At 39.1% G+C, this 26821-nt stretch overlaps 1 protein-coding gene across 5 annotated transcripts in view; it reads left to right on the top strand.

Moving 5' to 3' along the window:
* The window catches only part of LOC131684460 (uncharacterized), a 374204-nt gene that overhangs the window by 245515 nt on the left and 101868 nt on the right, over positions 1-26821 (top strand). For all 5 annotated transcript variants that reach the window (XM_058967367.1, XM_058967366.1, XM_058967365.1 and 2 more), the window contains one exon: positions 10417-10448. The gene's annotated coding sequence lies outside the window, so the exon portion shown is untranslated. The remainder of the gene's footprint in view (positions 1-10416; positions 10449-26821) is intronic.

Below are 26821 nucleotides of genomic sequence, written 5' to 3'. Positions count from 1 at the left end.
TGCGGAGTCTTCCCAAGTCATGATCCGGACATTACATGCCCCTAATTTTTCTTATTTCAATTCTAAACACAAATATCATTTCATATAATGATTTCAACAAGCAGACAATATACTTGTATGACAGATGGGAGTATTTTGAAGCGGTTTTAGTGGAGGTAACAACATAAAATCGTGTATTGGACATTTTACAATGATTCTCCTTAACCACGCAAAACCACGGGGTTGGCAGCAGACGGTTAAGTTGTTTTGAAGAGATGACAGTTATCATAACTAAAAATTTTAAATTGTTCTATAAATTGCAAAGTTATTACTGTGTTAACCTGAAAATTTGTCATTTCATTCATATAAGAACAATCATTGAAATTATGTCTATTTATGCTTTGCATGATTTGAAATAACTTCGAAGTGTGCTCACGACACCCCTGTTATGTCATATACATTACCAACCCATCTTTTTCCATTATGCATTCGTCCTAATAAGGACGTTTTGTAGATAACTATGGTGATACAAGACGAGAATCTTTTGAAACGATTCACGACGATTTGTTTCTACTGTGTACACACATACGAACATTCCCCTTTCGCAGCTCATACCGAATGAGCACGCTTTGCATCAAGCGAACCCCGTTTATTAACTTTTCGGTGCTGATGGAAGGCCATCCTTTTGTGCGATAAATGAAAATATTTTCGTCATTCGTTTTGGTGTAGCTTTCGCTTAGTGGCAGAGTTGTCACATTCACTGATTTTCTTGGAAGGATTTGCAAAAACATTTGGGTTTTGTAGATTAATTAGAAAAATATTTTCTTATGATTCACTGGTAAAAGTACAAAATTAACAAGCGCAAACTTAATACTAGTTAATAAAAGAAACTTTCTAATTAAATTCTTTTTTCCATTATGCATTCGTTCTAATAAGGACGGTTTGTAGAAAACTGTGGTGATACAAGACGAGAATCTTTTGAAACGATTCAAACCTTGCCGACGATTTGTTTCTACTGCGTACACACATATGAACATTCCCCTTTGGCAGCTCATACTGAATGAGCACGCTTTGCAACAAGGCGTTCCTATTTACTAACTTTTCGGTGCAGATGGAAGGCCATCCTTTTATGCGAAAAATGAAAATATTTTCATCATTCGTTTTGGTGTAGTAGAGTTGCCACATTCACTGATTTTCTTGGAAGGATATGATATATGATAATAATTTTTAATTATACAAATTAATAAAAAGAACTTCCTAATATTTTTTTTACATTATTTGTTCATCCTAAGGACGGTTTTCTTTACAAGTATTTTGTTAGTCCTGAAAAGGACTGTTGGCAACATTAGAGACGCGTGAATTTACTTATCTTCTTCGGGCAGCTTTCTTGACAGGTTTGGCGGTCTTTTTTGGCTTTGGGGACTTCGGCTTGTTCGCTGCAGCCTTCGATGTTTTGGTGGCATTTTGTGGCAGTTGCTATCGCCTTTTCAGTGACTGCGTTTCTTAGCCTTTGGCTTTTTGGCGTTCTCACCGCCACCATCTCCACCAACGTTTTTCTTCTGCTCTCCAGTGGTAGCCGATTTGATTGGTCGTCCGATGCAGCTTCTCACGACCTAACACCTAGCACGCAGGACCGTTATGCACTGCGTCTTATACACGTATAGTTTTTTAACTATTTAAACAACTTTTATATAGCAAACAACGTATCGGTAACAAGCGTTGAACGTTTTCCTTCCGATTTATGAAACAAGATTAGCAATCCGTTTAGTAGAAGAAAAGTTATTAAGGTTCAAAATGTACGTGACGTATTCGCTAATATGCACTACTATCGCTTTCTCGCTCGTTTTCGTGCCGTGCACGAGCCTTTCCTTTCCATCCGGCTTCTAATGGCATAACCAAAACTAATATGCCGGCTTTTCCCCACCAACTGCTCTCGTCAAGCAACCCAATACGAATAATCATAGGAACAAACATGTAGTGGACCTATATTTAAAACTTTTCATTATTTTATTGTTCGGTTGGTGCACCATATTGACGGCTCTGTGCGGGATGGGCTGAAAATTTTCACTTTTCCGAGCCGTTTTCGAAAGATTTTTCAAAACACTATTTTTCCGTTGATAGTGAATGTCCTACATCTTCCAAAATTTAATACAACATTGCACAGTGGTCCAGATCGCTAATTTAGGAGGAATTTTTACTTTCTGACAAACCTGTATAATTTAGCCGTATCATGTCTTAGGATGAATTTGTGTACTTTAGAAGATGCTTCTTTTTATTGGAATAGTTATTAGGGTGGTTCTAATTTATCCAAAATACGAAAATAAACTTTTTACTGATGAAAGATAGAGCTCCACAGTCTTCCACAAAGTTGTAAAGTAACTTATTTTGAATAAATTTGTTGAACATATTAAAGCTCTATCTCTTTTAGTTTTTGTTATACAAGAAATTTAAAAAAAAAGATTAGGGTGTTCCTGAAAAAAACGTTTTTTTAGTATAACTTTCGTATCTTTTACTTTTTGTTAACACAACCTTTGAACAGCTTATTGAAAACTTCAAGCCGAGTATTTTTCTCCAAGACACCGAAGGTCTAACTTTTTTCTTTAAAAAGTTATGGACACTTTTCGTTAAAAAAAATAGCCTATTTCAAGGCTCAATATCGCTGATGCGGGCACCTAAAATTGAATTCTGTTTCCACCACATGAAAGACCATACTTATTAGTATATTTGAGCAAAAATTGGCGAATACGATATTTTTTTAAAATTTGCAATTTAGATTTAAAGTTTGTAGTTTTGCAGTTTCAACGCATTAAAGCATTTACACACATATCGTTGTATTATGAAAAAAGCCACTTTCAAATATCATTCTCTCATCGCAGCAAGCTTTGCATAAGTGAAACGACTGTCAAAAAAGGTTTCTGATTTTATTCGTTTTAAATAAAACTAGTAAATATGGATATTAGTCGTAGAGAGTTGGCGAATTTGCTTATTGCTGGTAAAAAGACAGATGAACTGCTTAAGTTCATTACAAGTAGTAATCCAAATGTAAAATTGAGACTTGTTAATGTTCGAAAGAAATTTTATATTTTGTTAAAACAACCTTTGAACAGCTTTTAGAAAACTTCAATCCACGTTTTTTCATAACTCTGAAAGTCTAACTTTATACTTTCAAAAGTTATGGAAACTTTTCGCTCATAAATAGCCCTTTTTCAAATGTCATTATCTCTGATTGGGGCAAATAAAAGTAAGTTCGGATTGAACCATAGAAAAGAACATACTTTTAAGTATATTTGAGCAAAAATTGGAAAATATTATTTTTTTTAAGCATGTAATTTTAAATTTACTAACCAAAGTTTTAAATTTTATCGCATAGCGACATAAAAGAAATTGCCTAAAGCCTTTGTATTTCCTTTTCTGTTTTGCTTACATATCAACAATACTGAATGTGTTCATTAAAAATAATTTGGCTATGACAACAATTTATGATTTATATAAGGAGAATTTATTCAATGCCAATTAATTCAAAAGTAGATGCATTGCATTTTCAGGTATATCCAGCGGTGCTCGTTGAATTCGACGTTTACATTTAAGAGAAATTATAGGATCTGATGAAACAAGAAGTCTCTTGAAAACGTCATCAAGATTGACGAGTCGATCGAATTTGCGTGCGTGGAATTCTCGGAATCTGCGAATACTTTTATTCCTGGTTTCTTGAACTTCTTCACTGCACATACCTACTGGCAGCATGTTATGTTGAATAATGCTTGTAATTGTTGTCATAGCCAAATTATTTTTAATGAACACATTCAGTATTGTTGATATGTAAGCAAAACAGAAAAGTAAATACAAAGGCTTTAGGCAATTTCTTTTATGTCGCTATGCGATAAAATTTAAAACTTTGGTTAGTAAATTTAAAATTACATGCTTAAAAAAAATAATATTTTCCAATTTTTGCTCAAATATACTTAAAAGTATGTTCTTTTCTATGGTTCAATCCGAACTTACTTTTATTTGCCCCAATCAGAGATAATGACATTTGAAAAAGGGCTATTTATGAGCGAAAAGTTTCCATAACTTTTGAAAGTATAAAGTTAGACTTTCAGAGTTATGAAAAAACGTGGATTGAAGTTTTCTAAAAGCTGTTCAAAGGTTGTTTTAACAAAATATAAAATTTCTTTCGAACATTAACAAGTCTCAATTTTACATTTGGATTACTACTTGTAATGAACTTAAGCAGTTCATCTGTCTTTTTACCAGCAATAAGCAAATTCGCCAACTCTCTACGACTAATATCCATATTTACTAGTTTTATTTAAAACGAATAAAATCAGAAACCTTTTTTGACAGTCGTTTCACTTATGCAAAGCTTGCTGCGATGAGAGAATGATATTTGAAAGTGGCTTTTTTCATAATACAACGATGGCTTTTTTCATAATACAACGATATGCGTTAATGCGTTGAAACTGCAAAACTACAAACTTTAAATCTAAATTGCAAATTTTAAAAAAATATCGTATTCGCCAATTTTTGCTCAAATATACTAATAAGTATGGTCTTTCATGTGGTGGAAACAGAATTCAATTTTAGGTGCCCGCATCAGCGATATTGAGCCTTGAAATAGGCTATTTTTTAACGAAAGTGTCCATAACTTTTTAAAGAAAAAAAAATTAAAGGGTTGTGTACAGGACACGACCACGGTGACATTAAAAATATAGCTTTTTTCAAGAGCGTGCAAATGAATTTTATATATCACACATATCGACACACGTTCTTGTTCACTCGCCTGTTTTCATATGTTACAATTTGCTATATACCCTCCCCATTAAAACATAATTTATTGAAGGTCTTTTAACGGTAATCTATTAATTAATCAAGTATCTCACTAGGTGATTGGCATTATTTGGCTGATCCATCTAGTAAAAATAGGCTGGTCTGTCCAGAAAATATATTCAAAAACAAAGTTCCATATTGAGAGCTGTGATGAGGAAACCCACGCCCGCCAACGGAAATATACAGATTCTCCATAAAATATGAAATTTCATTTTCCATTTAAATTTTCAATAATGTACTAATGAACTTAAGTAAACAATCTTAAGTGTAAGTATTTCTTGATCGATTAGTGGTGGAAAAATGAAATTATTTGATAAATTACATTGTTATGCAACGTTCGCACTACCAGTTAAAACGGGTTTTTATGCTATCTTGGTGACATTTTTCTTGTTGCTAATTATTAAAACGTGTTATAACTCTGTAGTGTAAACATTGTATTATTAAACCAATTCTGCAGCGTTTTATGTTATATAGGTGTTTTATGTGGTAATAGGACTGACATAATTATATCTTCAGTACAGCGGTTTGTTTCATAATTTAAAACAGATTTATTTTAAAATTTAAATTAGTATACCCAACCGTATTTGTTGTATACCTTAAAACGCAATTAGAACTGTGTTTTAAATACATAGGGTAGGACAGATATTCTGACTGGTTAAACTGGGAAAACAATTTTAAGTCCAGTAACGCTTAAGACATGGCTTGAATTTGAATCGAAAAAGAACACCCGCTTCAACTGCTGCTGGGACGGTAAGTTCTGTTTTAAAATTTTCCGTTGTGTGCAGTACGAAACAAAAGTGTTTGAAATTAAAAAACAAAAAGTTCTGCTGGGAATGTGATTGTTTCCGATGCAATTACACTCAGATTTTTCACGCAGGGGATACAGGCCGTGTAAATGAAAACCGCGTAAATTTAAAAAAAAAACGCGTTAATGAAAACCGCGTAAATTTCAAAATCCGCATAAAGAAACCTGAGTGTACTCTCCCATATAAAATACTACGCTGCTGAACAGTGCAATAGCTACAGAAGCACGTTGTCAGATGCCTTACTGATAAAAAACATATAACCGAAATATGAAACATGAAAACCAATAGGCTCTTTACCCTACGCAGCTACAAAGCGCCGTAAACATGTATTAACAAATTACAACGCACACGCATGCATAAAAATAAATATTTTTTTTTTCAAACGCAACACTCTTAAGCGCGATTCAGACGATACATCAGCTTCCGTCAACGTCAACGGAACGTCACCGTTCCGTCAGGATAAGTTAAATACTTTTCTCTTGCGTCCGTTCACACATGCCGTACGTCAAAACGTTCCGTGCCGTTGATGTTGTGTGTGAATGCCTCCATTTAACTGCATGTAACTTATCCTGACGTAACGGTGACGTTCCGTTCACGTTGACGGAAGCTGATGTATCGTCTGAATCGTCCTTTAAGCAGCACACACCGTATTGAATTAAATCCAAACCACCCCACCCACCCACTTTGCAAATCATTCTGTGACACTGTGCTGGTACCCGAAAAATCCGCACACGGCCACCGCTGCCGAAAATGCATAGCGTCTACAGCTTATTGTAGTGCCCAGACGCTGCAGCCATGATCATACCCGTTCGACATAAGAACAAAAACTGATTCAAACGGGTACGCGTCACCTCTATTTATAAACTAACCGTATATGGTTTAGTCACTTAGGTGCGAGTGTGTGCAAATGCCAACGTTACCGAAAATCGATAGCGCTTATTGCATCGCCCGGAGACGACGTTGCTCGTGTGGAATAAGAGCAACAACTGATTTAAACGGACATGCGTTGCTTCTATTTATGACTTTTCGTGTTTCATTGAGCAACTAAGCTGCCCTCTTTTGACGGCTGTGTCTGAGAAATCTGCCTCACGAATGGTATTTTTCCCGTTTTTTGTGAACTTTTTAATTTTACCAATTTCCAAAAGTCTACTTTTATTGGGGAGATATTAAATTATTACCAATATTTAAGTTAGGTGTTTCTGAATCGGTTGGTGTATGAATGATTAAAATCCATCTAGTAATATCGAAGTTATAAGCGTGCAAACCTTACATAGTTTCGTTACATGGGAGATAGTTTAGATTTTAGAATGACACCTAGCCCCAGATAGTGGAGTAAGACATTTTTAATGTCAAAAGTTAGACCTTCGGTGTCTTGGAGAAAAATACTCGGCTTGAAGTTTTCAATAAGCTGTTCAAAGGTTGTGTTAACAAAAAGTAAAAGATACGAAAGTTATACTAAAAAAACGTTTTTTTCAGGAACACCCTAATCTTTTTTTTTAAATTTCTTGTATAACAAAAACTAAAAGAGATAGAGCTTTAATATGTTCAACAAATTTATTCAAAATAAGTTACTTTACAACTTTGTGGAAGACTGTGGAGCTCTATCTTTCATCAGTAAAAAGTTTATTTTCGTATTTTAGATAAATTAGAACCACCCTAATAACTATTCCAATAAAAAGAAGCATCTTCTAAAGTACACAAATTCATCCTAAGACATGATACGGCTAAATTATACAGGTTTGTCAGAAAGTAAAAATTCCTCCTAAATTAGCGATCTGGACCACTGTGCATTGGTACAAATATTTTCGACAAAATGCCGAAGAAATTGATTAAACCCATTCAGTACAACAAAAGATATAAGTGTTTAAAACCTTACACCATTTTTCTTCCGAAATTTTGAAAAGGGGCCCTATATTGAAAGATAAGTCGTTAGTCACTACAAAACATCGAAAACATCGAATTTCAAATTATTCGATCGACGCTTATTCGTATTTGACTGACGCTCATTTCGTGTAACAGCAGATTCGTGAAATCAGTTGACGCTTGGTGTTTTGAGGGAGCGAATGGTGCATCTGTTATTATATTACTTATCAAGGGAAGACATTTTTAGGAGCAGTGACCCGGTAGGTCGATTGCTGATTACGATTCCTTCTGCTCTTGGTGTTTATTTAAATTTATTCGATTAACCGGACCGTTATAAAACTGTACATCACCCATTAGAAAATCATCCAATATCGGTATTATCCTTTCGATGGACGCGCTAGTACACAGAGTGCGTGCCACTCAGAAAAACAAGCGAAAGCGTCTTTAAACACCAGCGCCTACTCGTTCAGTGAGCCATTCGCGCGACCTCAAGAGGGCCAGACATAAAGCTTTCAACAGTGCATAACTTCTGAACGGTGATTATGGACAAACGGTTTTACCTTCGCTTTGTAGGTAAAATCTAGTCCTATCAGAATAATTGATAGTATAATTACAATTTTTGCCGATAGTGGAGTTACACGGGTTCGAAAACAGCTTAAAATAAAATCAAAATCAGCCATAAATCTTTTCACAGCATTCACAGCTATTTAGTCTCCTTGAAAAAGTTGTGTATTTTGCAATGATAAAAAATACCTTCGAACATTATTAATGCGAAAAATCAAAAACAAAAAAGTTATAAGTAAAAATAAGAATTGAAGGAGTTCATCATAAAATCTCATCTCATCTCATAACTCAATTGCTGTGAGCGACAGAGACAACATGTCTTCTGCAAACTTTATGAAAATACTCTCCTCTACAACTTTGTTAAAGACTGCCAAACGCTATCTCTTTCGGTTCAAAAGTTAAACTTTCTATAGCCTACTATGATAAATTTTTTTTAGAAAGTAATATTGCTAAAAGATGGCGCTTTTTACGCACACAAACATTGTAGAATATGTGAAAACGCCAATATGAACAGTTTTGACTCCAATGAATTAAGTACCTCAATACGCTGTTTTGAGCGAGGGATTGCCCTTCCTATGATGATTCTCAGGGATAGACCGTTCCAACATAAAATTACGGTCTTGTCAAATTTTGGTCTTGTCAAACTGCAAATGACGTGAAAACCCAAGATGATACCAGATAAGGTATAGGCATACGTAAAACGAGAGTTTTGGTTTTACAATTGGCAACATCTATATTGCGTAAATACTACTTTACTTCCAGAAAAAAGAAGTTGTTAAAATCGAAATTAATTAAAACAATGTTTTGAATATAGAAACTAGTGCTTTCAGCCTTTTTGAGGTTCTCAAGCCGTGTGCCTCCAATAATATTATTGTACACACATGCATGCACCTTATGCAGATTATCTTGAATCTGTTTTGCATTTGTCAAATCTGCCACTCTTCTTATTCTTATCTGGACACGCTCTTCTTCCCTTTGGGGCAGACCCTCGGTTTTGAGCCACTGTGCTTTGGTTGGACGTCTAGTTCGATAAAGTTAGTCTGCCTGTTCGGCTATTTGCACCGTAATATAAGTAAATGGGCCATTGTAGCAATAAGGCCTGGTGTGCCAAGTGCGTAGAAAGTCGTTAGGATGATTTTTTCATTGGAAATGCTGTGCGCCTATAGTGAAAATAATTTATATGATCTCTTACCATGTCCAGTGTACAAACACTGCCCGGAGAATCTGAAGTGTTCCCTTAAAGCCGAATTTACACCTAACCGATCCGTTTCAGTGCCGGTTCAGTTCCGTGCACGGACACCAATATTCTTTCATACAAATTAAATGCAAGCGATCACACTTGTCCGGCACGGCACCGTCCCGGACAAGTGTGAATGCTTGCATTTGAAGTGTATGAAAGAATATTGGCGTCCGTGCACGGAACTGAACCGGCACTGAAACGGATCGGATAGGTGTAAATTCGGCTTAAAAGACTCTACGCCATTCACCACGACAAATCAATATGCTATCTGGGCTCAGGAAGAGTACGGCTCGGACAATCTCCCTATTAGAACACCTGTTACTGCTCCTTAAAACTATAGACAGATAAAATAACTTGTAAAAGCTAATTTTTTTTGAGCTGCCAACAATTATGACAACTCGAGAAAGCGCTGACACAAAGCCGAAGCAAACAGCTACTGTTCTTAGAAATTTGAGATCAAATAAGCAGTTTTAAACGCTTCCAGACACATCAAAACTCACAAATGACTTAACATTTTAGCCAGCGAATTTACTTAGAGCTTGGGTTGAGCTCTGTCAACTTTGTGTTGATGTGGAACTCTTCCCGACACCAAGGCTTGATGCCCTTAGCGGATGTCGACCCGGCCAACGCACGCTACGGGGCCACCTTTAATTCGCAGATATTGAAATGATATTGCTGTAACATTCTACGAATTCTCATTTAAGCAAAGCAAGTACAAATTATTTATACCATTCAAATCATTACGCACGGACAACGCAAGACGAATCGTATTAGATTTCCCATTACTCTCATCAGGCCGTACATGAAATGTCATATCTGTTGCAGCGAGCATTTCCCCTTTGTCACGACGGGTGCAAAATTAACATATAAATTACCATTTTCCAACATCTTGCCGCCGATGGGAATGTGCTGAAAAAGAATCATGTTGTTATTTATGGATCCGCTTACTCGGAAGTTTCTATTACAACATTCATTAGTTACATTTTCTCAACCTACGTAGTGTTCACTCAATGGCAGAAACATTTGCTTCCAGCTCAAGTCACTGACGGTTATGAATTCGATTCCGATAGCCTATTATATAATGATAATAAAAACACCTGCTCACAAAATTTAAATGATTTTTTTTTTTCATTACAGAGCAATCCAGAGAACGTCTTATAAAAACGAAGGTAAGACCAGTAGCAACATGGATACATATTTACATAGAACGGATGCAGTAATGACTTGCAAGTTAATCAGAGAGAGAATTAATTTTCTGGTTGGAAGCCGTGAACTGTTTGTCTCTTCGAAGACATTCCCTGCAATAAATATTTCCCATTATTCTGGTAACGCAAAAGTCGAAATTCCACCGTTAGGAAACAACAAAGAAAAATATTGAGTTTCCTAGCTACACAGGCATTTATAAAATCTACTCATCGCAAGGTTTTTTAAACTCAACACTAGTTTAAGTCAAAAGTTAAGTATACTCAGATTTAGTTTAAATTTACCTAATTGATGGTATACATCTAATAGGACTCAATAACAACTTGAACGGAAGATCTCGAGTGAATCTATTCTCTCGTTATGCGAAAGAAAGGCACAACCCAAAAATGCTCAAATTGCACGTGTCAATTTAGTTTTCTATATACTAGGGTGGAGCAACATGGTCATTAGACCGGCAACAATTATGACTTTTCGGTACACTGCCAATTTAAATGGTAACGGGGCCGTAGAGAGAAGGTAAGGGCCCGGGGGTCTAACGTACGGGCCTCCACCACTGTATAATATACAGTGTATATTGCCCGTGCACCACAAAGTTAAAGTTTGAAATCCATTGTACTTACTGATATTATGTATATTACCCTGAAATTATACTGTTATGTACCAGTTTTTTGCTCTAGTTGTTTGTAGTGTCAAGGACGGTAAAAACGGAGAGCTGTTAATACTTTATAGTATTTTGAATACTTCTTCGAAAGTTGTGGAGACTTTGAAAAGAGCCATTTTTGTCAAACGTATTAGTAAAAGTTAAGTAACGGAATGATGGAAAATGTAGTAAAAATTGAAAACATTATCTAAACGGAGATCAATTGCACAAGAAAAAAACAAAGGGAAAACTTAATATTGAAAGAGTGTACAGAAAAACTAAAAATCGCAAAATCAACCACATAAACAAATTAAAGTCAAATGTCAAAAAACGTATAATCGAAAGCAAAAACCAAAACAAAACCTATAAAAATAGATAAAACAGGAAACTAGACAAACAAATAGAAAATATTAAAAAAGTCGAACATTATTGAACAAATGGTGAAAAGAATAAAAAAAATCAGTAGATGTTGAAAATTTTTGAGAATCAATGAAAATGAAAAAAAGCAACATAAAAAAATGCGAACGTTGATAATAAATAAAAATGCATAAAACTGAAAAGCTCGAAAATAATAAAATATATTTAACATTAAAAAAAGGAATATTTAAAGCAATAGAAAAAGTGAACAAAACGTTAAGAATGCATAAAACTAGAGGAATAGATATAAAAAAAACAAAAATAAAATAAACATGAAGAAATTTAAAAAAAAGTGACCAGAAGATTATTTAAAGAAAGGAAAAAAAAGCATTAGAAATAAAACTTGACAGAAATTCAAACATCAGCCTAAATGTAAAACGAAGAACAAATGCGCACAATGGTAAAAAGATAAATCTAATGTTTTCTAGGAAAAAAATTAAAAAACAAACCTATTGGAAAAGGACCAACAGAAAAAATACTTTCAAAATAAGTTAAATGGAAAAATAAAGAATAACAAAAATGAACAAAATGAAAGATTAAGGAACATGTGCAAAAAATATACATAATTATATTAAATTTGCAATGAGAAAAAATAAAACAATGGAAAGCTAAAAACTAAAAAATATGTATCAAAATACGAGAAAGGTAAATAAAGGGACAATAAGACATTATGGGATGAATTTAAAAAAAAGGAAAAATACATAAACATATGGAGAAAAAAGAAAATAGAAAAAAGGAATGAATGGAACAAATAGACAAATTTTTAAAGTTGGATTAAATGACTAAAGAAACAAATAAAAAAGCAGGGTATTAAAATACGAAACAACAGTTGCAAATGCAAATAAAATGGAATAACATAGAAATGACTATAAATTAAGGTAAGTGGTAGTGATAAAAATGCAAAAATGAGGAGCGTAAAAAGATGGATTATATAAATATATGGTAACAATGGAAGAAGATGAAAAAAAGGCAGAGTGTTGAAATTGCAGAAACACAAAAAAATATACAGCTTGAAAGAAATTTGAACACTTTTTTATGTTGTCTTTCGTTTTAATTCCACTATTTCATGAAAACTGCAAAAATGCACTTTTATATCACAGATTTCGGTTCCTGCTTGCAGCTTTCATCAGTGTTTGTATCAATATGCGAAAGACATTAAAAAAGTGTTTAATATAACATTCCACTAATTAGCCTAAAAACAGTGCTTTTTAAAGTATTGAAAAAAAATAATCAACGAAATTTTAACAAAATTTTGAAAAATCCATGTAAAATAAAAAATGGGGAAAATAGCGAAATATGGTTCAAATTTCAAATAAGGGTTGTGGTTGGATTTTACGCTATGCTGGTTTCAAAAACATTCATAAAAGGTAAAAAGGCTCTGCGTTATTTCTTATGTAGCTCGTAGCATATATTTTTATCGAATATTCTTCAGATTTACGGCAGAGTGAAATGTTGTGGTAGAGCATTTAGGTGTATTTATTCGCATTTGTGAACAGTTTTGTTGATTTATTGGGGGTAGTACTTCACATCCTTGAATATCCACAAAAATCAAAAAGCACCAGCCACTCTCGCTGTGAAGGATAAGGAGCGAACTTTGCTTCGCTCTTCAGTAAACAAACACGGGGCGTAAAATCACACTTCAGTGTCTTTCGAGAATCTTTGTGAGGAGCATATAATCCGTTGATCCATTGCAGTGAAGGTTCTGTGGGGTAGAGTAAATCTGAACCCAAATGGTGGTGAACACTTTTTAAATATATTTGCCAACACTTATCGATTGTGGTCTGCAACCCGAGGATGACGTTTATGATGACTGTGTGCTAGACGATTTATAAAATGATGCTGAGAGTTCCTGATGAAGAAAAAAATGCAAAATTGCAAAATAATCCGCTGAATTCTGGCAAAATCCGAATTACCCGGAATTCGCCTCCAAAAACCGGTGTGGTAACCCTAAATAGAAGGTTGAGAAGTTTTCTTTTTCTTTGAAATAATTACTTTCGATTATAATCCAACAGTTGCGAAGACAGGAAATTCATTAAATCGATTTCATATTGACGAAATTTGAAGACAACCTCTCGGATCTTATTTTTTTTCGATTATAGAAATTTTAACCTTAAGGCCATTCGCTTCTTCATTCAGGTTAGAAAACTATCTTTAAAAAATTCTCCATTCCTATAAGCGGGGTTACGAATCGAACCCAGGTGAGCTGCCTACATGGCAGTCGATGTACCAACTACGCTATGCCCGCTCTGGTCTGACCTTCTGATTGAGCACAAATATATATTTGATATCAAATGTACAGTAGCCTATAATTTTCGCTATTCTGGTTTCATCATACACAAGATATTGAATTTTTCGTTGAGAAGTATTGGCTAAAATTTTAGTTTCGATTAAAAATCCGGCCCTGGTAAATGGAGCTGTTTCCGATAGCTCTAGTTCACCCACAAGAGGTTTCAAGTTTCTATAGTAAAATATATGAAAACTCGTAAAAAAAAACTTAAAATGAAATAAAAAATTCCACATTATCTCTGCAAACCTCAAAACTTATGGTCACATAGCTCATTTTATAACGAACAGCTTTGTTGAAGGTTGCATATTGATTGAAGGTTCCCCGGGATAGTTATTTAACTTTAAAGACCAACCAATTTTTTTGAAATTTCCTATCCTAAGCATGTGCGAGAAAGAGAGACAAAACATAACATTATATGAGAATATTTTTTTACTGCAAAATCGGATCAATTTGCAGTCTTCGGTAATGTTGATGTTTACACCTTAAGCTATATATCTGCAGATTACAGGCATTTTTACTTAATTTTTTGTTTCTTTTGCCTATTTTTCATATATTTTCACATACAAACTTGAAAACTTGAAATTAGAGTTTTCGGAAAAACTCATACTTGACAAATGGTATGTGAATCCAACTACCGTTTAATTAAACAGTGTTCCGAAAAAAAGTCAAAACTGTTCCTGGTCTAACGGCCATATTTTCAAAAAGACGTTTTTCGATTCCAAAAAACTATGCAAAATTTTGGGTTGTTTGGTTATTTGAATTGGAATGGTATGGAAAAACCTTACATTTGCATTTCTAGAGACCACAGTTTTGCTTGAAATATCAACTTATTACGTAAAATATTCAACTCATTACTTCTCCTAAGGAAATACTGTATATTTCTAAAAAAGTTATTGTTGTTCAAAGTTCGATAATTGTAATTAGAGGACAAAAACCATTTGTCAACAGAAGCATGCAAATTATTTAAGCTTGAAACTGCCACCACGATGTATTACCTGGACATAAATTAGTTATGGAATTTGTGTTTCCACTTCGTCTAATCAGAATCCGACACTAACTTAACTTTGATTGTGCAGTTCCACCTTTCAAAATGTTTCCACTAAAATTGATTGAAATACGCAAAACAAAAAAATCTGCCGGGTATGCTTTCACGCAACACGCTCGCTTAAACTGGCCATAACGTTGTATTTACACTCCAACTGTCGTGTATTGTTTGTATGCATTATTCAACAAATTACACACAATTACCGCCCCGCCAACAATTATCTCAGCGCGTCAATTGTGTTCCGATTGATTTCGATTGAACAAGTTTCTCCCATCATTCGGTTGCTAATTTTAATCGGTCCACCGAGAATGCACAACAAGAACCGGATCCGGCTCCGAATTGTAACCCAATTACAGAGCTCGGTTAGCTCGGTGGGTGCTCGTGCGCCATGTACATACCTAGGTATCAACACGCTCCGCTATTATCGCAAGGCGTGTGAAATCGCACAACGGACCGATTAAATCGAATTTAGCGGGCTGAGCGCTGTTTAACTCAATGATAGTGCTGATTCCACGGAGATGATACCGAACACAAAAGGTGCTAAAGGGGGTGATACAGTATCAGTGGAAAATATATTTAATTGTAATCTACCATGGGAACGGTCCCTTTGTCAGCATGTTTATGCGGAACATGTAAGATGAATGGAACTATTTATAGACCTATAGAAAAAGTTAGCAACATATAATAGAGCATTGCATCAGGATCTCAGCGCTAGGTTCTAAACGACGCAACAATGGAATGAGTAAATTAAACTATTGCAGCAAAGGAAAAATATAAGAAAAAACACTGTTTATCGACGATTAGATTAGTAGCAGATTTGAGGAACTGGCAAACTTTGCCTTTCTAGAGAGCAGTGTAACGCTTCCAGGTTGATATAACAATTGGTAGCTCCTGAAAATACGAGCTTTTCCCCGATTGTTGGGGAGAAATTTCTTCACACCGTTTACGGAATTGTGATAATAAATAAATATTTTGATGAATGCTGTTATGTATCATCTTTTCCTTAAATTTACATCAGATATGCGAGTTTTATCTGTTTGTGGGAAATATAAATACGAACCATTCCTCCAAAGATAACCTGTGTATATATTCGATGGTTTGGCCTCTAGTGAAATAAGTTGAAATTCAGGGTAGTTTGGTGGCAGACTTGTTAATGTGAAACCTAATAAGCTTACTTTGGTATGCGGGTGAGTGGGAAACCCTCTAACTTATTTTGGTATGCGAGGCTAATTAAGGGAATGCGGGTGTGAGGTGACCTGAATGAGGGGGAGGTATAAGGGAAAGCGCAACCCGGAGCTTCCGGAAATGGGAGATGCACTGAAACAACAGTGCAACCTGAACGAGATGCGCATCACGAGTCGGTTAAAGAAGGAATCCTGAGGAATTCAGACAACGATGATTCGTCTACTGGTAACCGCTGCTGACAAGATACAGGAGGCAGCAAAAGTTACGGTTGGATGGTCAAGAAGCCTAATGAGAGCCCAACGAGTGAATAAATAAGCAGAAAAATACTTCAACTGTGGGCTTTAGACAGTTAGGGCTCGGATAGATCTAAGAAGTGCTGGAAATGCGAGTAGACGGGTCATCTAGCGAGAGACTACACGCAGAGGCCGAAGTGCATACTTGACACCTCAGATGACGAAAACGACCATCAGACTTCAAATGTCCTGCGTACAAGAGAGCCTCTGCATGCCAACGGTAATAGAGATAACCCAGATAAATCTGAATCACTGTAATGCAGTCTACGACAGAAACTATGTGTGATGTCGCTCTGATTGCAGAGCCGTATCAAATCCCCTTGATAGCGCTATCAGGATGGCGGATAGAACAGAAACGGCTACGATACGAGTTATTGGCAGATTCCCCGTTCAAGAAGTGGTGGAACGCTCATACTAAGGCTTTGTGACCGCCAAAGTCAACGACCTTCGCGTGTAGCTAAAACGCACCTCCGTCACACTGTACGTTTTAGTGCAGAAGATCAGCCTAATGCTGGACCAGTTGTTCAACCAAAAGTGGTGACTTCAATGCCTAAGCTGCGGAGCGAAGGTTCCGTGAGCACATTTCAGAAATCCGGGAGGAAGTCTTTGACCGACATAACGTTCTGCAGTCCTTCACTGACGGCGAACATGGATTATAGAGTATACCAGAAGTATACCCATAGCGACCACCAGGTGAACCGTTACCGTATCGGCCAACGGATCCCTAATGCAGCACGGAAAAGGATGACCGAGTGCAAGACGAAAGCCTTCAACAAAGACCTCTTTATTTAGGTACTCTGGTCGGAGAGTGGGACCGAGAACTCGGAAGTGGCTAATCTAACACGAATGATTATGACGGTTGATGTCGCCACAATGCCACCAAAGCTGGATCCACTCAATACACGGCGTCCAACTTACTGGTGGAACGAGACGCTCAGTATGCTACGCACTCGTTGTCTCAGAGCCAGAAGACGATCTCAGAGAGCAGGATCGGAGTCAGAAACGTTAGATTAAGGCTTAGAAAGTCAGACACCAACGCCTGGGGTGACGAGTCACGGCGAAGATGAAGCGCCGGTCGACATCAGCTGAAATGTACCTGGGTATACTGAAGATAATCGTTGAGGATCCCTTCACGAAGCACGGCCGACTACCTGTCAACCGACACTGAAAGGCAAAGAAGAAAGCGCAATACGGATGAACGACAAGTGACTAACGACGAGCGCGCAAAAGCGTCATTGAAATTGAAGTCAAAGAATGCCCCCAGCCTGGATGGAATGCCAAACATGGCGTTGAAAGCTACGATCCTTGCATATCTGGATATGTTCAGGATGGTGTTGCAGAAGTGCTTAGATGAAGGCAACTTCCCAGTAATGTGAAAGTTACAGAAGCTGCTGTTGCTGACAAAGCTAGGGAAGCCACCGAGTGAAGCGGCATCGTATAGGCATATATGCCTGCTGAATAGACTCGGAAAGATTCTGGAAAGAATCATCCTTAACAGGCTAACGAAATGCATGGAGGGCGAGCGCGGACTGTCCAAGATACAGTCCGGATTCCGCTAAAGTGTATCGATACTGAAGACGATTCAGACAGTGCTCGAGACAGTGCGCGAGAGTGCTGAAGTGAAGAGGAAATCGATACTGCGCTGTGGTCACGATAGATGTGAAAAATGCATTCAACAGCGCCAGCTGGGAAGCCGTCGCCGCAACGCTGCCCAGACTGAGGATCCCCGACTATCTAAACCAGATTTTGGGGGGCTACATTCAGAGCAGAGTGCTACTGTACGAGACGAACGAAGGACAGCAGCTTATGCGAGTTTTAGCAGGCGTTCCTCAGAGTTCCGTTCTCGGTCCAACTCTTTGGAACGGGATTTACAATGGGGTGTTGACGCTGCGGCTGCCCAGGAAATTAGAAATCGCGGACGACGTGTCACAAACGGATGTTGGGTGAGACACGCGAAGAAGTGAAGGTGTTAGTGACGGATACAATAGCCGCGATCGAAAGCTGGATGAACTGCAAATAGCTCACCACAAGCCGAAGGTGCAACTGCAAAGCGGTTGAGTGGATGTAGATCGACGTCAGAAAGTGCGGAATTACATCGAAGCATGCACTGAACCAATTGGTAGTGACAATCGACGACCAGTTGAGCTTCTACAATCACGTCGACTACGCTTGCGAAAAGTCGGTGAAGACAACGAACACAATAGCGAGGATCATGCCAAACGTCGGTGGTCCGAGAAACAGCACGAAACCTCTGGTAGCTAGTGTTTCATCATCGATACTGCGTTATGGTGCTCCTGCATGGGGTGCGGCACCGCGAAAACCTGAACAGGGCGTTCCGGCTGATGGCTGTATGAGGCGCGATCGTGTATAAAACAATATCGTTGGAGTCAATATGTGTTATAACCGGGATGATCCCTATCTGCACCACCCTGGTGGAGGACATCGAGTGCTACTATCAGAGAAACACCAGAAACGTTACAAAGATGATGAGAGTCGAATGGAAGGCAACAGGAAAGGGAAATACGGAGAAAGGAAAGTGGACCTACTGGCTCATCCCAAACCTGACGATGTGGTAGAAAGCACGGAGAAGTGAACTTCCATCTGACACAGCTCCCATCGGGTCACGGCTGCTTCAGCAAGTATCTTCATCGATTCGTACACGCGGAAGAACGTCGAGGAGACACCGGAGCATGTGGTCTTCGAATGTCTGAGGTTCGCAGCAACACGCTGAAAAATGTTTCAAATGGGTAGGCCGGACATCAACCCGGATAATGTCGTGTACAAGATGACCAGAATGACCAGCGCTAACAGCTCGAATAAGTACACTCTACCGGTTGCTGTGGAGTATGCTAGATCCATCGCCGGTAACTAACTCAAACAGATCGCGTCGATGCACCGGTTGTGTGTCTTCGAAGCTCCGTTGTACCAGACGCCATCCTCCACTTGGAATCGTCGGACTGAGCTCGACATGCTACCGAGTAGCCTTTTAGTAGGCTACATACACCGCCTGAACTAGATCGAGTAGGTCCACCTGGAATCGCCGGACAGACCTCGGCAGCTACCGCTTGGCCCGTTAAGTAGGCTAGGTCTACCACCGGGGATTAGATAGAGTATATAGATAGCGACACAGCAAAATATCTCAAGAAACGAGTATCGGTACCGTCATCTCTCAGTCGGAGTAGGGTAGTTTTACCGTCGGAGAATATCCGAGTAGATCACGACAAAGCTGGAAATAGAATGGCTGAAGGAAAAATTCTTTCCACTGCCGGGGAAATTTAGGTCGGAGTAGACTAGACTCTCCGCCAGGGACTATCAGCGTAGATGGCGACGAAGCTCACGGAATTAGGAGTTTCATGGCTTCAGGAATCAGAAGCTAAATGGCTCACTGAGGCGAGATCTAAATAGCTCACTAAATCGACTGAAGCGGAATGGCTTGCGGAAATTTACCGCCGAGGAGCACTCGAGTAGATTTCGGAAGTGGCATGCAGAGGATGTAAATACCCTGATATAATTTGAGAATGACGGATCTTAAAGGAAAGTCGAAAGCTAAACGGCGCAAAGGTCGTGCAATTGCATGCATCAAGCAATGCTCCGAGGTGCCTGCAAAAAACTCGAGAGTGAAAGAAAGAGTTCTTATGGTAAAGAGGGACAAATTTGTTTTGGGCGTGAGACATGTTGGTAAACTTGAGTGGCTCGTAGTAAGTCTACCTAAGCTTCGTTCCTACTAACAGAAGACGAAAGATTAGTCCGTAAGATTTTAAACCTGTTTCTAATCACCAAGTGATTTCTAGTTTTCATTGAGCTTGTGCGACCACCCCTGGCAGGTACTCCGTTAGCGATCTGAACTAGCTGAAGTTGGATAGGAAACCGAGCAAGGAAAGGGAAGGAATGTTAGTCCGATACTTGCATTTGCTAGAGGCCGTATACACTACTGCACACTCCACAAGTATCATGGAAGGTGGATTTTTGACAAGCGCTCGATTTAAGATGTTCAAAGTCTCTGGACTCCCGGCCATCAGGAGACTTAATGATGGTCCCAATTCACCATAGAGAAATATTGAAACGACGAGAGTCTAAAAAAAAAAATTATTTACGTTTGGACAGCCATAGAGCGAAATCTATGAATAAGTATTACCCATCGCGCATAAACCCTGACACTAATGCAAGAAGTGAAACAACAACCATATATAGTTCCTCCTCTCCACGAACGATTGAGCAAGCTGCCGTCTCCCACGCTATCACCACTCGCGCACCCTGCCGAGTCAATGGGAGTGCATTCCGAAAGGTACAAAACAAGCACCACCAATACACCCGAATCGACCGACTTCTCGTATCGAATACACAATCGGTGACACGCACGCGTGTTCCATGCTAACCACTAAAGCAAGCCTGAAAACAATAAGAATGAAAAGAAACCAATCTACTGTTTTAAAACAAAAATGCGGCAGATGCAAGAAATAAAGAAGGGGCTCCTGGTTCCATCGTCTCTTGCGACAACAAACAAGCTATAATACTATCACGCTCATAACAAAATATGGTCAACATGGCAATCAACAACACGTCGCCCTACTTCTCAAAAATACTCAATAGAAAGAGAATAACCAGCACAACGAACGCGATCAAATAAATTTAAAACCAATCCAATGAATATGACAACAACACAATTGCTTCTCCTGCTGACATCACTGCCTCAAACTGATAAACGGTTTCAGACTCCTCTCACGAATTGGCAATTATCAATCCTCATCCATAATATAACAGTCATCACATCACTCAGACAATGTGTGCTACCAATGCACATGAAATGCGATGTGGATCAGCTCCATAGTTGGTCAAATAAACACCAAGCAAACAAAAACAAAAGTTTGCTCAGTCTAAAGAAACGTCAGCTCGACTCGCATCACCCGGTGGATACACGCTCTCTCACAATGCCATCAAATCAACAAACATTTTAACTTTAAATTTATTACAATTCTTGTAAAAAATTCCCACTTAGTTTGAGAAGATTCAAACATGAAGCTGGAATTTAGCATTGCTATCATCAATCGAAACATTGCTTTCTGCACAAGATTCTTCTTCCGTAATGCTACTTCGATTAGTTAGAGCAAACGAAGCGTTGTGTGGAGATGAAATTGTTTTTGCCGCATTACCTGTCACTGAAGCTAAAAATGCCGCATCATTCTAGAAAGGTGTGACCGAGGTAGAAGATCCTTGTATAGGTAGAGAAGTTTTCTTTTATTTTGATTATAGAGGTTTTAACCTTAGGATCATTCGCCTCTGCTCGGGTTAAAGAAATCTCTAACGCTATGTGCGGGGTTCGGAATCGAACCCAGGTGAGCTGCGTACAAGGCAATCGATTTTCCAACAACGCTCTGCCCGCCCCCAGGTAGAGAAGTTGTATTTCTATGTTGAATCAGATGAAAATCGCTTAAACATAGTGTGTTAAAAGGTACCTGAAGAAGTAGGTAAACTTGTTATTAGTTGCTTTTCTTGCTTTGTACGAGAATACATAATTTTTTTTCTCCAATAGGACATACCCAGAAATTCCATTTATGTTTTCCCTAACAAATAGCGCTTTTGAAACTTTCTGTGGTTTCTTTTACCGAACAGGCGTCCTTTATGTGCGAAGTATCACCACAAATCATACATTTGGAATCTGTACTGTTATTATTATTCAAATCGTTTATTTGATAAGGCACGTTGCGTTAGCTTAAAGGTGCCAATTTTGTTTTGTTTTACATTTTAAATTGCTTAAAACTAGGGGATTACATATTGATTTTTTTTAAAATGAAACTAATGCGATTTTATAGCTATCTTATATATCTACACAAGGGGATAATATTGTTTTCGTAAGATTAGGGGGGTCATTTAGTTTTTGTGGCAATATGGTTTGACATTTTTATCAGTGAGATTATTGGAGCAAATAATGTTTAATTAAGGGGGACAATTTTTTACGACTAACTTAAAACTAGGAATAACTAGAGGGCATGATTGAATTTTGTAAAGATTCGTAATTATAGTTATTTTTGTGGGTAGTAGAGTTGGGCAATTTCAACGAGATTATATAATATAATAGTTAAAACTAGAAGAGACAAGAAGAGCTAAATGCTTCGTGATGATATTGGGGGGGGGGGGGGGTAGGGGTGTTACTTCTGGGTATAAGAGTCAGGGGAGGGAGGGTAGACAAAGATGGCAGGGAGAGAAAATTATTTCAGTTTCAGGCATCGTGAGATCAACGGATGGATTACAAACTCGGGTGGCGTTCATCAGGGGAATCATGTACTGGGACGCCGGGTGGTCCTCCTCAAGATGGCAGGGGTTTTTCCAGACGATTTCGTAGTACGGCTCAGATGTGGATCGGCTACATTTCGAGTTAAGCGTGTTATGTTCGTGCCGTAGGTCCCGTGTTTGTTGGCTCATTCGATACAGATGGTTTGATACAGGTGGAAGAGCGTTCTGAGAATGATAAGGAGATAACAAGGGGCAGTTAGACTTGTATATTGATGGTTTTCACAAAGGTGTATATAAGGGACATATAGAGAACATCGCGGCTTGCCAGCACATCTCGAACCGGGACGTTGGTTGGTCTTCCTCGGGCCCGCAGGGTATCCATTAGCCGAGACCTAGCGGAACTGTACTCGGTGCACGCCCAGACAATGTGCTCGATGTCGTGATAGCCGTCGCCACAAGCGCAGATACCACTATCCACGAGCCCAATACGCCGGAGATGTGCATCCAGCGTGTAATGGTTTGCCATGAGTCGGGACATCACACGAATGAAGTCACGACCCACATCCATCCCCTTGAACCAAGGTTTCGTTGATACCTTAGGGATTATCGAATGTAGCCACCTTCCCAGCTCTCCACTGCTCCACGAAGTTTGCCAACTTTCGAGGGTTCTCTGATGAGTAATACTGAAAAATTCGCTGAAGCAAATTGGTCTTTCGTAAACGTCTCCTTCTAAGGCACCCACCTTAGCTAAGGAGTCTGCCTTCTCATTGCCCGGAATGGAGCAATGAGAGGGGACCCATACCAAGGTAATCTGGAAAGAGTTGTCAGATAAAGCACTCAGTAGCTCCCGTATTTTCCCCAAAAAATACGAGGAGTGCTTGCCTTGTTTCATCGAGCGAATAGCGTCAATGGAACTGAGGCTATCCGAAACGATGAAGTAATGGTCTGCGGGTAATGTTTCTATGACTCCAAGGGTATACTGAATGGCAGCTAGTTCTGCGGCGTAAACTGAAGCAGGGTCACTGAGTTTGTAGGAGGCGGTGAACTTTTGATTGAAAATACCGAAGCCAGTGGATCCTTCGAGGTTTGATCCGTCAGTATAAAACATCTTAGAACAGTCGACTTCTCGGAATTTATTATAAAAAATGTTTGGAACCACTTGTGGCCGTATGTGGTCCGGAATTCCACTAATCTCGTCTTTCATGGATGTGTCGAAGAAAACAGTAGATTCAGAAGTATTTATGAAATGCACACGGTTGGGATTGTAAGAAGAAGGGTTAATATTCTGCGCCATGTAGTCAAAGTACAGGGACATGAAACGGGTCTGAGAATTGAGCTCAACAAGCCTTTCGAAATTTTCAATCACGACCGGGTTCAAGATATCGCATCGAATGAGCAATCGATATGAGAGTTCCCAAAATCGATTTTTCAACGGGAGAACGCCCGACAGCACTTCGAGACTCATCGTATGGGTCGACTGCATGCACCCTAAGGCGATACGCAAACAACGATACTGAATTCTTTCGAGTTTGATGAAATGTATGTTCGCGGCGGAGCGAAAGCAGAAGCATCCGTATTCCATTACCGACAGTATCGTTGTTTGATACAACCTAATTAGGTCTCCTGGGTGGGCACCCCACCATGTTCCGGTTATTGTACGAAGAAAGTTGATCCTTTGTTGGCATTTCTGTTTCAGATACCGAATATGGCATCCCCAAGTACCTTTCGAGTCGAACCAGACCCCTAGATATTTTACTGTGAAGACCTGAGCGATAGTTTGACCCATTAATAGAAGCTGTAGTTGTGCTGGTTCACGCTTCCTTGAAAATACAACTAGCTCAGTTTTCTCCGTGGAGAATTCGATACCCAGCTTAATAGCCCAAGCAGACAAATTGTCCAGGGTATTCTGTAATGGTCCTTGTAGATCGACAGCTTTGGGTCCCGTAACAGACACCACGCCATCGTCTGCAAGTTGCCTTAACGTGCAGGAATTGTCAAGACATTCATCAATGTCGTTGACATAGAAATTGTATAAAAGGGGGCTTAGACATGAGCCCTGGGGAAGGCCCATGTAGCTAAATCGTGATGTCGATAAGTCACCATGCGAAAAATGCATGTGCTTTTCCGACAACAAGTTTAGTAAAAAGTTGTTTAAAGTCGCTGAAAGACCATGCTGGTGCAGCTTCTCTGAAAGAATGTTGATCGAAACTGAATCAAAAGCCCCCTTAATATCTAGGAACACTGATGCCATCTGTTCTTTGCTAGCATAGGCCATTTGAATTTCAGTTGAGAGCAACGCAAGACAATCGTTCGTCCCTTTGCCTTTGCGAAAGCCAAATTGTGTATCTGACAGTAAGCCATTTGCTTCGACCCAATTGTCGAGGCGGGATAGGATCATTTTCTCGAACAACTTCCGGATACAGGATAGCATTGCGATCGGACGGTACGAATTGTGGTCGGAGGCTGGTTTTCCTGGTTTTTGGATGGCGATGACCTTCACTTGTCTCCAATCGAGTGGGACAATGTTAGCCTCGAGAAACTTATTAAATAAGTTCAACAAGCGTCTCTTGGCAGAGTCAGGCAGATTCTTCAACAAGTTGAATTTGATTCTGTCTGGCCCCGGAGCTTTATTGTTACACGACAAGAGAGCAAGTGAGAACTCCACCATCGAAAAAGGTGTTTCGTTCGCGCTATCGTGAGGAGACGCGGCGCGGTAGATCTTCTGTGCCGGGGCGGAATCCGGACAAACCTTCTTGGCGAAATCGAATATCCAACGGTTTGAATATTCCACGCTCTCATTAGTACTGTTTCGATTTCGCATACGTCGGGCTGTTCCCCAAAGAGTGCTCATCGATGTTTCTCTCGTTAATCCGTCGACGAACCGGCGCCAATAATCGCGTTTTTTGGCTTTCATCAAACTCTTCATTCGCTTGTCTAACGTCGCGTACTGTCGAAAACTGGCGGGTAACCCGTCGTTCCGGAAGGTCTTAAACGCGGCGGCCTTCTCTGCGTACACGTCTGAGCACTCTTTATCCTACCAGGGATTGGGAGAACGTTTTTGTATGTTCGCGCCGGGTACTGGCCTAGTCTGAGCTTGATTCGCGCTGTCGAGAATCAAGCCAGCCAAAAAGCTGTACTCTTCCTCCGGAGGAAGTTCTTGGGTAGATTCGATGTTGTCGGATATCGCGGCAGCATAGCTCTTCCAATCGATATTTCGTGTGAGGTCATACGAAATATTGATTGATTTCAATGGCCTTGAACCGTTATTGATTGAGACTACAAGCGGCAGATGGTCGCTGCCGTGGGGATCAGGAATTACCTTCCACGTGCAATTTAACCGCAGCGATGTTGAGCAAAGGGACAAGTCTAAGGCGCTCGGGCGCGCTGGAGGAGCAGGAATCCGTGTCATTTCACCCGTGTTTAAAATTGTCAAATTGAAGTTATCGCAAAGATCCTGAATTAAGGAAGACCGGTTATCATCATAGAGGCAACCCCATGCTGTACCGTGAGAGTTAAAGTCCCCTAAAACTAGTCGCGGTGCTGGCAGGGATTCTAAGATGTCTTGTAGCCGTCGGTGCCCAACCGCGGTGTTGGGGGGAATATATATGGAAGCTATGCAAAGGCTTTTGCCTTTGGTTGTTACTTGACAAACGACAACTTCAATACCTGTTATCGAGGGAAGGTTAATTCTGTAGAAGGAATAGCACTTTTTGATCCCCAAAAGCACTCCTCCATAGGGGGTGTCTCGATCCAGGCGAATAATATTAAAGTCGTGGAAGTTGAGTTCTATGTCGGAAGTTAACCAAGTTTCACATAATGCAAATGCATCGCAACTCAAATTATTTATTAAAATTTTGAAGGAATCGATTTTCGGGATGATACTTCTGCAATTCCACTGTAGAACAGTGATCAAATCCGTGACCTCGTTCGATGAGTTAGCCATCGAAGGATACAATCGCTGAGAGGAGGGGCCATTTAGCAGTCAACTGCTTCAAAAATGTTCTCACTGTAGGGAGAAAAGCTAACATAAGACTTTTAATAGGATCAGTAATATTGAAAGTTTTTATTATCCAGTCCACTATGTCCGAGAGTTTTATAATTCCAGTGCTGTGATTACTCTCGAACTGAAACAAAGGAACACTTGGGATTTTTGATGTTCCTGGAAGTGCTGGGAACTCCTTCTCTGAGCTTAATCCTCCGAGACCAGGAGCTAATTGCTTCGGTTTGGTTGCAACACTTCC

This window comes from Topomyia yanbarensis, chromosome 2 (genome assembly GCF_030247195.1).
Source record: "Topomyia yanbarensis strain Yona2022 chromosome 2, ASM3024719v1, whole genome shotgun sequence".
NCBI classification, from domain to species: Eukaryota; Metazoa; Arthropoda; class Insecta; order Diptera; family Culicidae; genus Topomyia; species Topomyia yanbarensis.
This window is presented reverse-complemented; position numbering and strand designations above follow the sequence as displayed.